Source organism: Manacus candei, unplaced genomic scaffold, assembly GCF_025592945.1.
Source record: "Manacus candei isolate 608988 ecotype Guabito, Panama unplaced genomic scaffold, ASM2559294v1 h1tg000050l, whole genome shotgun sequence".
Taxonomy (NCBI): domain Eukaryota; kingdom Metazoa; phylum Chordata; class Aves; order Passeriformes; family Pipridae; genus Manacus; species Manacus candei.
The window spans coordinates 13287339-13303667 of record NW_026138098.1 but is presented as its reverse complement, the minus strand read 5'-3'; the positions used below and the strand labels follow the sequence as shown (position 1 = coordinate 13303667).

Here is a 16329-nt window from a genome sequence, read left to right as displayed (position 1 = left end):
TCTGATCCTCTGGAGCACCTGACATCCTGGGATGGACAGCAGAAAGTGGTCAGGACTGAGACATCCACCTCAACAGCATCTCTCACTGCCACCGTGTGAGCAGGGGCTGGGTAGGCTCTTGCCCTCACCAGAAGTGCCGTTCTTATGCCTGTGATCCCAGTGCACTTCACAAACTCGCTCACATAATACGTGTAGGGGCAGCAAAAGTGCTGTCCCCATTTTGTCAGCTACGGATAGCGAGGCACAGAGAAGGTAATAACACAGAGCAAGTGAGAATCAAATGCAGAAGCCCTAATTCCTCAGTCCCTGTGCTAAAAATCAGTCTGAGTTCCTAGCGCTGTCAGGATGAATCACAGATACACAGCATGCTCCTAGCACAGTATACTTTTACATGAATTCAAATTTCAATACTAAGCATCAACTGGCAGACACAGAGAGGTCAGCCTGCACTTATACGTGACAAAAGCCACAAAGCAGCAGGCTCCTGACTGGCTCCAAGCTGCAGGGATCGCATGGATGCCAAATGACGCTCCAAATTTATCCTGAATTGCAGCCTTACACACCAGCTCTGCTAGTTCGCACAGCTCCTTCCCTCTCCCCCACAGCCCTGGGATGACAATTCAAACCCCTCTTGTCTTTTACTGCCAACATTTCTGCTCAATAGCCAAAGGCAAACTGTTTCCAAAAGGTGTTTTCAATTAGTGATGCTTTTGGAAAATTGCTATGTCCATGACTTGAGATATAAGCAATGAAGCTTGTAAACTGCCTAAACCAGAAATCTGAGGGTTTTTTTTTTTCTCTTTGTGCTTCAAGTTAAGTTCTTCACTTGAAGATCTTTCACTTCTGGGTAGCGACCTCCCTGACAGCAAGGCTTCCGGTTCATGATGGCAGGAAGGACAAAACATGTTCTTCCTATTAGAATATTAAATTACTTCCAAGACACACTTCAAAGCATACTCTCAGCTCATGATAATTAATACCTGAGGTTGGTTTTAAGCAGGAAAATTCTGTATACCGATTCCAGGGCATTAATGAGGTAGAGATCAGCTGTTAAGAACCTGTTAAGGTCAGCTACAGACATGTGTATTGGGCTTACAGTAGATCCCACTTGAAGTGTACAAAGATCCACTGGATTACATTAGATTGATAACGCTCTCCTTGCTCCATGGATTGTACTAACCTTCCCAGCTCCAAGCTTGTAATCTCCAACACTGGCTTTGAGTCCTCCCACAGGAAGGGGGTAGCAGTTACTCTTGGACACCACCACAGTGCTTACATCATCAAAGCTGCTTTTTCCAGGAGTGTGCTTTTAGTGAAATTGGTAAAGCATTCCCAGTTATACATTCATTTAACTATGGTCTGACTGATAGACAATGGTAACTCATGGACTATTTCTGAATGGGTAAGGTATAAGAAAGGAGAATGCTACTCACATCATTTATTATAGGATTTGATTTAATTTCAGGCTGAATTTTATCTCTGTCGTAAAGCCAGATGCTAAAGTAATGGCTACATATCAAATACATTGCTTATTTTACATGGATTTTTTTAATCAGACTATTTCTACTGACAACCATACCCAAAGAGTGGCTGTGCAGTCCCTAGAGCTCCAGCAGTACCCCAGGATCCAAGCACATTAGACACACTAAAACCCACAAACATATACATTTGGAGTTTCTTTGGGTGACCATCCATTTCTGTCCAAGGAGTTCTATTCATTCAGGAATTACAAGAAGCACTAGTCATTTAAAACATTTTCAGTACTATTTAATTATCATCAATTTTATAGATGGTTAGAATGCAAATTGGAAAACTATGAAATCTGCAGTGCAACTCTGCAAGGGGCAAACCTCAAATCTGACCCTCCCTGAGTACCATGAGACAATCCATTCTCCTCATGCATCTGTGAGTTTACTACCTTGAAACAGGAACGACAAATTCTCCAGTGAGCCAATCAGCTTATTTTCTACATTCCATATAGCTCATGTTTCTCAATATTTCTTGCAAAATTATCATTTCAGTTATTTCTAATATTCTGCTTCTTACACAAACAGTTTGTTAGGGGTAATGCTATTTCTCCACTTCTCTAACTCTAGTGTGTCCCATATTGTCCCAGTGCTAGAAAATAAGGAGGAGGATCATACTTAAGGAATGTGAAGCTTATCCAGAAGTGCAAGAGCTATGCCACAGAGAAGAATTAGTAAACATGAGTTCTCAAAGAAATGCTTCAACTGCAGGTCAAATATGATCCTTGGATGTACAAGACTTCGAAGCAGGACTCCATGTCCTTGTCTGTCACTGCTACAAACACTGCTGGAAAACTCTTCAGCCAGCTGTCCCCATTCAGAACAATGATGATTACTCTGAGAAAGGAATAAATCTCTGAGAGAGAGTAATGCTAGAGTGGAATACAGCCAGTTTAGAGAGAGCAGCTCGGCAGGTGACTTGAAAATAGTCTAGAAGCAATTACACACAGGCAAGCAGCCTGACTGTGGAGGGCTCTCAGTCTAGCAATGACAGAATAAGAGCCCATGACTGGGAATTAAATAAATCAACCAATACAAAAAATATTAACAGAGAGGACAGTTATCTATAAAACAATAAATTTCTGAAATAGATTTTCCGTGATCAGAGGGCTATAAATGAAGTGTGTGTGGGTGTTTAAATTAGCCTTTTTCAGAGAGTCAAGAATTAATGCAGAAAAGTCAAACAGTCTGAGCTATACAGCAGGTCAGTCCAACTGAGTATTGTGCCTCAGGCGACTCTTCCTCACCTTATACATCGATGTATCACAGAGTACAAAGCTGAGGCACAAGCAATATCGGAAAGAAACCTCCAGAGAGTGATTTCACCTAGAGAGAAGGTGAATGGATAAACAAAGGCTCTTCTGAGCCAACACCAATATAAACTGTGCACCCTGATGGCCCTGGGAAACTCTCTTCCTTGGGAAAAGGTCTTCAGCAGCCTGTGGCAACCTCTGCCATGGAGGTTCCCAAACTGCTGTCCAACTGAGTGCCTGCCAATGGCAAGCATGGACCTGGCTAAGAGGATGTTCTCATTGCCTTTTGCTTCCAGCTGTTAAATTCCAGCAAGAAACACATAACATAATTCAAATATTTTAGTCACACTGCTTTTCCTGTAAGCAATTGCTCTAATTGTCCAGGGCCTTGGAAGATTAGAAAGTAGAGATGAATTTGATCCCTCTGCTGCAATACAGTCCACCCTAAAGAAAATATTCATAAGATATTTATAAAAAAATATTTGTCAGAGTTCCCATGTATTTGCTTTAGTTGAAAACTAGATGGTAAGCTTTGATGCCAATGCCCACCACAACAGGAACTCAGTGTTTGAATGATACCTGCAAATACTAATATCCTTGCTACAAAGCCAAAGCATGACGGTGCTCCAGCCAAGCTGCAGGTTAATGTAAAGAGCACGAAAGGCAGAAATGTCAGCACAGAAGTGAACACATTGAGTTCTACAAATCAGAAAGGAAAGTCAAGATAATTTTTTTTTATTCCAACTCTGCTCTTTTACATCAGAACAATGTGCCAGCAAGAACAGACAAACATAACCCTGATATCCATCAGCCCCCTTCTCAGAGGAAACTGCCAGTTTCTCTTTCCTTCCCTTCAGCTTATCACTTTTAAGAAACACTCTTGGTGTTCAAACATGTGCAAGATCTATTACCACATCAGTAATACCATATGAGTTACAATTACCAAAGAGAGAGAACAAGATGAGACATGCAATCCCCAGAGAACTGGGAAGCCATCCTTCCACATACCAGTTTCAAACCAAGGAGCAACTGCCACTCTAACCTGCTATTAAGGATTATACAAAAGTAGCTCTTTTGGCAGCAGATCACGGTGTTTCAAAACAATGACACTTTTCAGGAGGCAAACACAGACTTAGTGGGCCTTTCCAGAAGCACAGTAGCAACAGACAAAGTATTTGAGACACACAACTCCAACCAGCAGCACAGTCACTCTGAAAGCACACAAGGTGCCAGCTTGGATAACCAAACAGACAAAAGTCTGCTTTATCTTCTGAACACTGAAGGTGAGGGAGGACATTTTCATTGTCCTTCCTCACTGACTGTGCTTACTGGTAAAAAAACCTCTTGTCTCTGAAGATCACATACCTGCTTCATTAATATTTTACAGGAAAAGCAAAGATACTGAAACCTCATTCTGGCTTTTTTTTCTAATATTTGAAAGTAAAAAGAAGAAGAAGGGGTTTTTTTTAGAGACACTTGAATCCTCTTCCATGCTGGATGGGCCTTCTCTACATATTTATGGGCTACACAAACAGATGTGACAGCAGAATCAGAATCTGAACCATCTCTGCAGGCTGGAAACATGAACTCACGTCTCACTCCAGCCTTGGCAGAAAGCAGTCACTGCTCAGCCCCAGTGAGGATAGCCAACTGGCTACTCAGCCTGCATCCCAGGGCTCTGGACACAACACTCCCCCAAGGGACATGCTGCTGAGTAAAGAACTGGGAACTCTGGCTCCTCCTTCATAAATAAAGGAATTGAAAATAAACACTGAGATCAACAGCTGAAGAGAATCTGAGAACTGCTCTCTCAAAACCAGGGACGACTTTTTCTTTCCCTGACAAGAGTTTTCTTCTCCAGCACCATTCCCTTCTCCTCCCAGCTTCTTAAAGGAAAAAGCTTACCAAATGCTCATATACTAACTTGGTTTCTCTTCTGTATGAGACCTCACCCACCCATAAGAGACCTATCATTGACAAATAAACCTACCTTTCAAAAAAAAAAAAAAAGGATAAGCAGAGGACTGTGGAACTAAGACAGATACAGTACAATATCCAGCAAGGCCATGGACTTCATATGCAAAACTCAGCCAATTTTCAACTTGCTGTTTGTTCACAAAACACAAACAAGACAAAATAATGATACTTCTCAGCTACAAAGGGCACTGTGAAAGCAAATACTGAAATCATTTATTAAAGATGATCTTGATTGTCTGCTATCCTAACATATAGGGCTCCAAACAAATAGTAGCCTAATACAGATTTTATGGGCTTCCCACTTTTGTCCTTAATAATGGTTATCCACCTCTCTTCCAAGAAGCCTTCCCTGAGACTGATCTAGCCCACAGGTGAGAACAGCAGGAGTCTTCTGCATCCACGCTCAGGTCCTCGAAATCAACCCTGGGCTGGCTCCAACACCCTCCTGAAATGCTCACAAAGGCCAGAAGCACAACTCCAGGCTCTATGTTCCTCCTAGTTTAGCAACCACAGGTCCCCCTCACCTGAAAAACAAAAAAAATCCTCTTTCTCCCCAAATCAGAGGCTGACAGGTACTTATCACTCATCATGGAGATCAGAAAGGCACGTACTCAAAACCTTTCCTGCACTCTGTTCTCAGTAAGCAGTCCCACACAGCAGCTTCTTGCTAGTGAGAAGCAAGACACACAGACCTACTAACAGAGCAAGGACAAAGATGGAAAATCAGGGAACATGAAGACTGTAGGTGTTTTGAAGTGTTCTTCCAGTGTGAAGTTCCCCTCCACATAAAGAGCACAATTCATTACTTTTCTGACCTGTTTTTTCAATCAGACGCAAATATAGTAATTATAGTCTGCCTGATTACAAATGAAATTACAAATCTGTCCTAAGGGCACAATAGTGTCTCCACCTAGATGTTATCAGTCCCCAAATCTCATTTAATCTTGACAGATGTGTGGTACTGAGGCACCACTATAGGAAACTCTAGAAGTAAATTAATTTTATTAATACTTTCTCTGCAGTATTCCCATGGTCTTCCAAAAGACTGCTAATTTGCACAGCTTTCGTTAGGCAACCTACGTGACTACATTAATCAGTACAATAACTGAACATCTATGATGGCTTCGAGCTCTTGCTACATTTCTGGCTTCTCTTTGATAACCTAACCGTCTCAGCTTTATCAAGTGATTCCAAAGGCCCACATTAAACCGTTTTCCAACTGTATCAATCTCTTTTCTTCGGAAACTTCTTACTATCCTGTCCAAGCAAAACACAAACCACTAAGTTCATTTGGGGAAAACAAAGTCATCTTTCCATGGGCCCTTCAGTTCCCTGGTTTTTAATGTTAAATCAGTCCTGCTGACACAGGAGACTGCTCCCTGGCAGGAGCAGAGGAGGACACATATAGTGCTGTCTCTGCACTTGTCTCAGCATAGGCAGTTCTCAGAAGGAACAAAGTGAAGTGACAGACCTACTCTATCAGCTGCAACCTGGAAGAAAACTGTCAGCCTGAAGGGTGAGAGAACATTAATATACAACTAAGAAGGCATCATCAGCACATCCCTGTTATCCCAAAACCAGAGTCAAGAGTTCCCAACACTGAACCTTCCCTCTCTTCAGGGAACCTCAATAATCTCGTCAATGTAGGTAGACTCGAAGGTGCATTCAACAGCACAATCTTGTTTTACTGCTGTGGATGAGCAAACAGCTTGAATCTCCTGGGTTCTGAGATGCCTTTAAAAACACCTGTCCCCAGCAGAACAGCACAATGGCCCTGATTCACCGAGGACTTCTTTTTCAGCATGTTACCTGACCTACTGTAGCCTCTTAAAAAAAAAGCTGACCATATGCCCAGCCAACACAAAGCCTCCTGTGCAGCCACAGACATGCCTCCTTCTAATTGCTTTCAAATCAGCAATTGAAAAAAACCCCAGCCTTGCTTTGAGCATCACAACACAGTAAGACAGCTCTCCACATGTTCTAACCTTTCCAATATTCGTTCTTGACCCCAGCAGCACACATCGATTTATGAGGACTCAAAGTGCATTTTATTACTGTCTTTGTTAATATCTACTCACTACATGTCTGTGAAGAAAAGTGAGTGGTAGATGAGTAAAACACTGTTAGCTTTTCATCATCTGTTCCCTCCTGATTGCTCAAGTTTAGCAAGCAGAGTTTTTTGGCCTTGGCTCATAAAACTGCCAGTGCAATATTGAAAGAGAAGTTAAAATACATATAAAACAAGAGGTTAAGAACCTACCTAATCTATTATCACATGAAAAAAAAGGAAAGGTTAGATTGCAGATGTGTTTTTTAATAACTCTTAGAAAGGCTAAATCATTATTTCCTTTGATGATAAGTGAAAAAGTCCCCAAATAATTGAAGGCTATAGATGGATACTTCCATCTCAGATCACAGCAAGTAAAACTCTTGTATAAAATTTGCTCACAAAATATCACACACATCTGCTGATAATTCCAGCAATGACATTTTTAACATACTTACTCTTTATAAAATCATTCTGTTTCAACACCACTATAAGGAAGATACTAATGAACACCAGAACATGTGTGAGACACATTCTGCTCAGGATGTCTGCAGTCACCAAGTGGTTCAGGGTACAGGCAAGCTAATGCCTTCTAGAGGCTAAATTCACATCATTAACTTAAAAGGACTTAGCAGAAGATCATCTGGTATGCTAGTCACTGCTTAGGAGGGACACTTTCGGGTAGAGCAAGCATTTTAGAATAGAAAAGATGGGGTTTGTGTCTACTTACCTGAACCACTTATAGCTTTAGGCAACAAATGCCCATTTTTATCCTTTTTCCCTAGCAGAGCTCTACCCAGCCCTGTCAGCTGCAGTCTTGCTGTGGAAAAGATCTGCTGACCACTTCTTCCTTGAGAGAGACCTGGTTCATGTGTTTGTACTTCTCTTTAGGCTATTTTTTCTTTTTTTTTTTTTTAACAAAGGAAAACAATAGAGAAATGCAGCATCCCAAAACACTGAAAGACTCAAGACCATCTTGCTGACCTGCCCTTAAGAAACATCACTGGTGCACCGACTGATGCTCGCAACATGAAGCGGAAAATGAAATCTGACTCCTGCCTCAGTTTCCAGACAGCAGAACTAACAGATGATTTACCAGTCTGGCTTGCTTCTATGTGAAATTCTTCTTCCCAGCTCCACTCAGCCACTTGTATTCAATAATGGGAAAGCTACAGGAACTGAACTGGAAGAGCAGTTTCCAGGGTCAGTCCCAAGCTAACTGATGCTCAGAGCACCTGTAATTTATGTTCAACTGACCAGGATTTTTTTTAGGGAATGAACTCATCCCGACCTCAAAGAACACACTGAGAATAACATTATAGAAGTGGAACTGAACAAGTAATGAAAAAGAAATAACTATGCAGCTATTACAAGCAATTTTTCATAAAAGCTCTCAGAGAATACTGCATATGCTGTCAGAAAAGACATGATTTATGCAGGACACTTGGGACCAAAGTTTGTAGCCCTTTCCTGTGACTTCAAAGGCCAAAAAATCTTTGCATAGTCTTGAAATGGAATTGCTTTGTAATATCTGAAAAGGTGACTTAAAAAGATTAGAGAGAAACATTTGAAATACCTTTGCCAATATGTTCAGCTCTTCCTTTGGGAAAAAGATAAAGGTATGTCAGAGACAGAGAAAGCAAATGAAATCAACATAAAAAGATTATTTATTTTTAATTGCAACTGTTCTATTTATTGACTTCCAAAATTACCTGAGCTGCCTGCCCTTCACTAGCACTTGGATGTTATTATTGGTAATTGCTGCGTTATGATTACAAAGTACTGGCATAAATCTCACTCAGCACCTCTTTGGGTTTCTGAGAGCAGAACATTTGCATGCTCTTCTTTGACCTTATGTTCCTAATTAATCATCGTGTATGCCTATATGCAAGTCACCACCAAATGAATCAAGCCAAACACTAGCTGAATTCAGCCAGTCCAGAGAACTCTGGATGGTTTCTGCTAAACACTTGGTTATCAAGCTTTTGAACTTACCTTCCTTTCCAGGTTACTTTAGAAGTCAACTAGAAAGTTTCTCTTGCTATACACCATGGCCAGATGTACCACATTTGACACAAACGCCAAGAGGAGCACGGTCCAAGCAGTAAAGTATGTGTTGGTTCCCATCCACAGCTACCATTCTCCAAAGGACATAAGGAATACTGATTTCAGCAGCAAACACTGCATGAACAGCTAAACACTTCCTGCTGAAGTCACAGACACAGCTGGGATGCAGCTGTTCCTACTGCAGCAGTGCAGGCAGCAGCTGCTGCCAGGGGAAAGGCAGCAGCTCACACAGGAGAGGGACAACCCACCCAAAAGGTCCTACAATCCAGATCTGGCCACCATAACTGCCAAAGCTGGACCACCCCAGCTGGAAAGTACTTTGGGGAAGTATACCTTCCTGGAGGGTTCAGGGAGAATTTGCTTCCTGAAAATCTAGCAAGAATGTATCTTCAGTGTTTTATCTATTAGGCCAAGGTTAACAGGGAGAACAAGGCCTGAGTCAAAGCCCACTGATCCAAAGGCCTTGTCTTAAATAAAAAGTGGAAAACCACTCTACTTCAGAGCCTCTTGCAGAAACATGTACAGGAAATCTCTGTTTTACCCCTTCCTCTGAACCAATTGTGCCAAGCAAGATTAAATGGTAATATTGTAGTAAGCACATATGCAAAATAGCAAGTCTTTGAAAATATCTGAAATGCAGCTGGGAGCTGTAAATACTCTATAACTAAATTAAGCTAAGTTTGGACCACATAATGACTTCAAGGAGCTTTTGTTTCTAAATAAATCACTTGTGGTGAAAAGAGCCGGAATGGTAGTTATAGCAACCACAACCATCTTCTTATTTACAGGCTGGGTACAACACGAGCAGTACTAGACCATATTGTTCCCACACATCTGTTTCTACTAACTTACTTCACTTTAGAGTCACCTTCAAATCTCAAAAGAATCACATCTCCTCAGGCCTCCCTTTCTTCTTCCATCCACCTACAGAAGATCTGCCCACGCGTCCTTCAATTTCAAAAGAGAAACCAACTGGCTGCTCATGTCCCAGTGTCATTTCTACAGGTATCTCATTACTGTGACTCCTGCTCTCCATATTTGATGGGCTCACACCTTTGCAGAATTTAAATCAGTTTTAGCTGGTATGATGCACAGGGTAAGAACCTACTTGGTTTCTTCCGTAGGTGTTAAGAGAAGGCAGCATGCAGATGATCACGGTGGGGTTTCCAACTTCCCCAGTTTAGTCAGAACATTAATGAAACCACCAAAAAAGGGCTGCCTGTGCTGGTAAAACCCACGGCAGGTATTCATGCCCAGAGGATAATAGGTTAAGGTCACCAGCAAGCCACAAGTTTAGCCTCTACCATTCAGTACCAGACTTGGAAAAGTGACAGGACTAAGAGGGCTGGCACACAGCCACTCACTGCTCCTACCTTTGGGGACCCAACTGTCCAGGAAGTTAGAGTGAATATGTTTTTGACCTTATAGTACAGTGCACACACTGTTACACATTCAGGTAGTAGTAAATATTCCACAGAGACTGCTTGCTGTGGGTTTTTAGGCTGAATTACTCAGGCTCCCTCCTCAGTCTCATGCTGCCATAAAAGAATGTATTTCTCCTAGTATGGCTTCATGCAGGCAGGTCTCCCCAGCACCCTTTTAGCCCTGCAACCACGTGTGAGACTTAGTAACTACAGTTATGTAGGTGGGTTTAGATCATCAATTGCTTACAGTGGCTACCTTCAATACCTACGCAATTTTTTCCAGATGTTGCTTAAGGTATATTTACCTTAATTACACATTAAGGTACATTAAGTCCTATTTATTGTATGTGCTGGATTCTCTCTGTCTTATGATTACAAAGCCACTCCATGGTTGTGTTAAGAAAGCAAACTCATGTTATACATGTTCTCTATGCAGAGTGCAGAGTCCAGGTTTTTAGGAATCATTCCAGATAAGGAGTCATAATGATTAAAAAGCAAAACACAGCTCATTGCTACATATCATGGCACATAATAATTTCTTTAGTAGCAAAAACCAGACATTTAAAAATAGGAAATATTTATATCAATGTGCACTTCAAAGATACTCATAAAGAATAGGATATGCTTCAGCACAGAATAGCCAACTTTTGAAGACTTGGATTGTGGTCATTTCAAATAACATTTCAAATTATATTTGTGCTGCTGACACTATAAATAAAATTTTAAAATAAATGCAGTACAGACAATAAGCAAGGAATTTCCATGCGCTGACTTGGATACATCTCATCTCAAACGTGTCCCGAAGAGTGAGGCAAGGCTTCCACTCCAGGGCACATTCTGTTCAGTCTTCTACCCTATTATTCTCACTGCTAAAAAAGCCACAGCTGTTTTATATCAGGACACCCAGTGTTTATGGGCCACCCTGAGGCAAAGACCTAGCACAGAGCAGGCACTGCGAGCTCATCCCAAGGTACATCATCCAGGCTGTGTCCTGCTGAGAGCAGCGCTGTCCTCAGTTTCCCTTGGGCAGAGCCTTGCTCTCTTCACGGGTTTACGCTGCATGGCATGTGAGTATTTCTTATCCTGAGGTGATTAGTTACTGAGGTGTTCTTTTAAAGGAGTGAGGACAAGGCACAGGCCTGTCAAATGGCAAGCCAGTTCCTATGACAACTTTCCACTGCAGCCTGGCTGGAGACCATTAATTCACCTTCTCCAGGCCAAGCAGCTTCTACATGGTAACACTGCTTTGTGTAGGACTGTCACCAGTGCCCAAGCAATGGCAATTGCATGGTACTGAACCACTCAGACCCCACAGTACTCCCCAGTTTCAAATTCCCACAAAATAATGGATTCACTGAGTGCAACTGCAGGACTCCACTTCTGTCCCTTGCCTAAGATTTCCGGGGAAGAGCTGTGGTCACCCTTTTTTCCTGCACCCCCTTGCATATTGGTACCTACAATTCCTGCTGGATTCAAAGGTTGCAGATCATCTCAGCTTGTCCTGGAGCACTGCAAACCTACTCTGCAGCCGGCCCACACCATCCCCAGATAACAGCTCACACTGCAAGCTACCCACCCATCTATCAGTTTTCAACAAGCATTATTTTATTAAGTTGAACTGCAAATAACAGTTATGATGTTATTAAACAAACCTATCTGCTTCTTCAATAAGCGTCAGTTAAACATTGTATTTTAATTGCTTCCCTTCTACTTTCAATGCAAAAATAATCTATTTGTATATTTTTGAAGGAAATAAAACACTCCTTTCAATGTTTCCCCAAAGAGCACAATACCACAGTGTCTAACAGTAAACACCACTAAGCTTTCTGTTTTTTCAAAAAAACTGATTCCCCTGAAAGTTAAAAAAAGTCTAGGATAAATATTTCCAGTGATCTTAGGAAGGGTTTATTAGCTTTCAATTCAAGTTATATTAGGAATCATACATGACAAGGAGCAACAATTCAAGGGGGATATTATTATCATCATCATTATCATCATTATTATGATTAAAAATTGCCTACAAACTGGAAATTTGCCTGGGAAAATGTCAGCTTGCATCTGATTTTCACTAGCATATATACTAGAATGGGTATATAACACTAATGCTACCAGTGCAAATATACTAACAGGCTGTTAATTTCAAACCTCAGCTGAAAACGTCTCTCCCATTCTTACAGTTTTTCTGCCCATTTCTCTCAGCAATTGTACTTAATTCAATGGACCATTCTAAATGCAATTCGGTGGTGCATTTTGCCATACAATTTGTTTGAATGACACTGTACAGAGTAAAGGTTGTATTGTGCTATATAATGAAACTACGTCTATGCGTGAACAAACCCCAACAGCTGTTAATCAAAGCAGCAGGTTCCTGAACAATCTTCCGGACTCTGGACTAATGGCAATAGATTATTTTAAACAGCAGTTCCACTCTAAAATATGTTTAGGTTGACACAGGCTGACAGGGACAGTGACAGACTTCCTGAGCTAAGCTGATCAGTTTGCAAGTCAAACACTGGGCTTTTTGCTCACTGCTGGAACTACAAATTCAGCACTTGAACCCAAGATCAAAATGCAGTTTTGAGTTTTGTTTCTGATTTTCAGCGAGACCATGTAGCACCTGAAAGGACCCGAAAATATTCATATTTTCTTTTTAATCACTAGTGACAAACAGTTATATGGATCAATACAACATATTTCAGTCGGTGATGATGTTAGCCAAAAATGACACAGGGCATCACTTGGATAAGTAAGAGCAAAACGTTTCTAAGTGACTACTTAGAGAGCCTTTTGCAATCTTTGAGGTTCAAACAATAAATCTTCCAGAGCTAAAAAAAAATCTTTTAAAACATGAGTGATTATGTCTTGGGAGGAATGTTCTCAAGACCATGTCAAAAAAAAAACCAGCTTGGCAGCCTTTGGAACCACTAGCAAGGGAATAAACTTGAGGGTTTCATAATCTCAGCGGTTCCAGGAATTTTCAAAACTGCCTGTGCCACAAGAAGCAGCACTGTCGTATTAAGTCATCTGGTCTATCTGAAAACCAGTGTAGGTTTGTTTGTATCATACATTTTGCAACATTATTTTTGGCACGAAAGGATGGATTTAAGAAAAAAAAAGCATAAGCAAAATGCGAGCAAAGCAGTTTTGCACTGGTTTCATTTATTTACTTATTTATTTGGTGCTTTGCTCCTGGCTTTGGTATATCAGCTCCAGCCTGACACAGCCGGATTGCCAACAGCAGCTCCAATGAAACGGAGCGGTGACAATGAACCCTCGCCCCGATCCAAGGCTGTCCGGGACCGGGCTCTTCCCCCGGCGCCGGGGGAGGATGGATCTCTTCTCCCGCCTGTCCCGGCCGGGCGGCGGCCGCCCCGGGGGCAGCTGCGAGCGGGAAGGCGCCGCCGGGACCCTCCGCTCCACGTGGGGCGGGAGGAAGGCGGAAACGCGGGCACGGGGCGCCGGTCCCGGCCCTCCCTGCTCCCCGTCCCGGCGGCTCGGGGCGGCGGAGCGGGCACGGAACCGCCGCCCTGTCCCGGGCGGGGGCCGAGGCACCGCGGGAGCCGCCCTGCCCGGCACGGGACGGGGCAGCGGGGGCTCCCCGGGGCAGGACAGCGGGAGCGGCGGGGCCGGCGGGCGCTGCCCCCGGGGGGTCTCTCCCCGCGCCGCCCCCGCCCCGGGCACGGTCCCCCCCGCGGCCGGGGCGCGCACCCGAGGGGAGGGGGAGCTCCCCACCCATCACCCGCCCCCCGCCCCGACGGTGCCCGCCGCGCACCCGCCGCGCGCGCACCCGCTCCCGCACCCGGGCACAGCCCCGCGCGCGCTCCCCGCCCCGCGCGCGCCCGCGGCCGCTCTCACCTCGCGCCGCGCTCGGGTGGAACTGCCCCGCACCAACTGCCGCAGCGCCCGCGCCGCACGCTCTGCGCACGCGCGCCCCGGCCCCGCCCCGCCCCGCCCCAGGGAGCGGGGAGAGCGTGCGAGCCCCGCGCGGAGCCGCAGAGCCGCGGCCCCAGGGAGCGTCGGCAAAGTGCGCGACGGGGAGCGGCGGCGGAGCGGCCAGCGGGGCCGCGGAGGGGATGAGGGGACTCGGGCATCTCCCTCGTGAGAAGGGACTGCGGGAGCTGGGCCTGTTCAGTCTGGAGAAGTGAAGACTGAGAGGAGATCGCATGAGTGCATGTAATTACCTGAAAGGTTGTAGCAAGGAGGGTATGAAGGATGAAGGACCACCGCCTCCCTAAGATCTTGCTTTATGGTGAACTTGCCACCATAAAGCCGCATGAGAGAAGCCCCGAAGAGAAGATACAAGGACTCCCTGAAACATCATCTCAGCCTTGGCCATATTGATCATCATAACTGGTCTACTCTGGCCTCCAATCGGGAGGCCTGGAGACACACCATCTATAACGCTGCTGATGCCTTTGAGAAAGCACGGAGGATCACCCTTGAGGAGAAAAGACAACGCAGAAAGAATCGTGCCTTGCAGAATATACATCCTAAGGAGTCTTTCTGTTGTGCCTTTTGCAACCGGATGTGCCTGTCTCATATTGGCCTTTTTAGTCACCAACACGCTTGTAACAAACGTGGGTAGAGCCCTTCCCAAATCTTCATTCGCGAAACCCAGCTATGAGGATGTGGCACTTAGTTCCGTGGTCTAGTAGACAGAGTGGTGTTAGGTCCAAGGTTGGACTCGATGATATTAGCAGTCTTTGCCAACCTTATTGATTTTGTGAAATATCTCAAAGGCAGGTGGCAAGAGGATGGTGCCAGGCTCTTTTTGGTGGTGCCCAGCCACAGGGCAAGGAGCAATGGCCATGAACTAAAACACAAGAAGTTCCACCTCAGCATGAGTCACACCATCACAGAATGGGTCAGGTTGAAAGGGACCACAAGTTGGTCACCTAGTCCAACCTCCATGCCCAAGCAGAGTCATCCTCAAGCACATGGCACAGGATTGTGTCCAGATGGTTGTGGAATATCTCCAGTGAGGGAAATTCCACAACCTCTCTGGGCAATCTGTTCCAGTGCTCGGTCACCCACACATGTTCAGTTGGAACTTTCTTGTGCATCAGTTTCTGCCCATTGCCTCTAGTCCTGTTGCATGGCACCACGGAGAAGAGCCTGGCTCCATCCTCTGACACCCTTCCTTCAGGTATTTATATAAGCATTAAAGAGATCCCCTCTCAGTCGCCTCCTCTTGAGGCTGAACTGGCCCAGCTCCCTCAGCCTTTTCTGTGAGAGAGATTTTCCAGATTCTTGACCTTCCTTGGTGATGAAGAACTTCTGTACACTGAGGGTGGCAGAGCAATGGGAGAGGCTGCCTAGGGAGGGCGTGGAGTCTCCTTCTCTGCAGACATTCCAAACCCATCTGGACACGTTCCTGTGTCACCTGCTCTAGGTGACCCTGCCTGGGCAGGGGTTGCACTAGATGATCTCCAGAGGTCCCTTCCAGTGCTAACAGTTCTGTGATTCTGTGATTTAATGTGCCAACCCATGTAACAACCTCACAGCCCTCCCCCCCCCCGGCAGCTCTCCACATGGCCTGGCATTGCTCCAGCCAAAATCTCTGGGGCTGCACACCCAGCCCTGCACCCTCTCAACCCGCCTGAGCTCCCCCCATTCTATCCATTGGCCTCAGTGTTGCTGCATCCCACATAATGCTCAAAGTCTGTTATGAGGCTACTTCTTGTTAGTTTGCCATTGAATTACGATGCCTCAAGCTAGGAGCTTTAGGAAGCATAGGCTTTAGTATTAAATAAAAACCTATTCAGTCTACTTTGACATCAGCTCCCCATGCTGCACAATTTTCATTTATTTTAAAGCTCCACAATGGCTGAGGGAGCCAGAGCTTTGGTTAAAATTACCCAATTAATCATTGATACTTTGGGGAGTGTGTCTGCAGTGCAGGCTGGGACAAGGGGGGCCAGGGTGTGCCCCATCCACTGCCAGGAGGGTGTTGAGGAGATCCCTGAGCAGCTGCAGATGGCACGAGGGTGATGGCTGGGGGCTTGGGGGATGGTGGCCACAGCAATCAGCAGAGG

At 44.5% G+C, this 16329-nt stretch overlaps 1 protein-coding gene across 1 annotated transcript in view; it reads right to left on the bottom strand.

Moving 5' to 3' along the window:
* The window catches only part of NT5C2 (5'-nucleotidase, cytosolic II), a 60449-nt gene extending 46204 nt beyond the window's left edge, over positions 1 to 14245 (bottom strand). The window contains exon 1 of the mRNA XM_051800481.1: positions 14150 to 14245. The gene's annotated coding sequence lies outside the window, so the exon portion shown is untranslated. The remainder of the gene's footprint in view (positions 1 to 14149) is intronic.
* Between the last annotated feature and the right edge of the window lie 2084 nt (positions 14246 to 16329).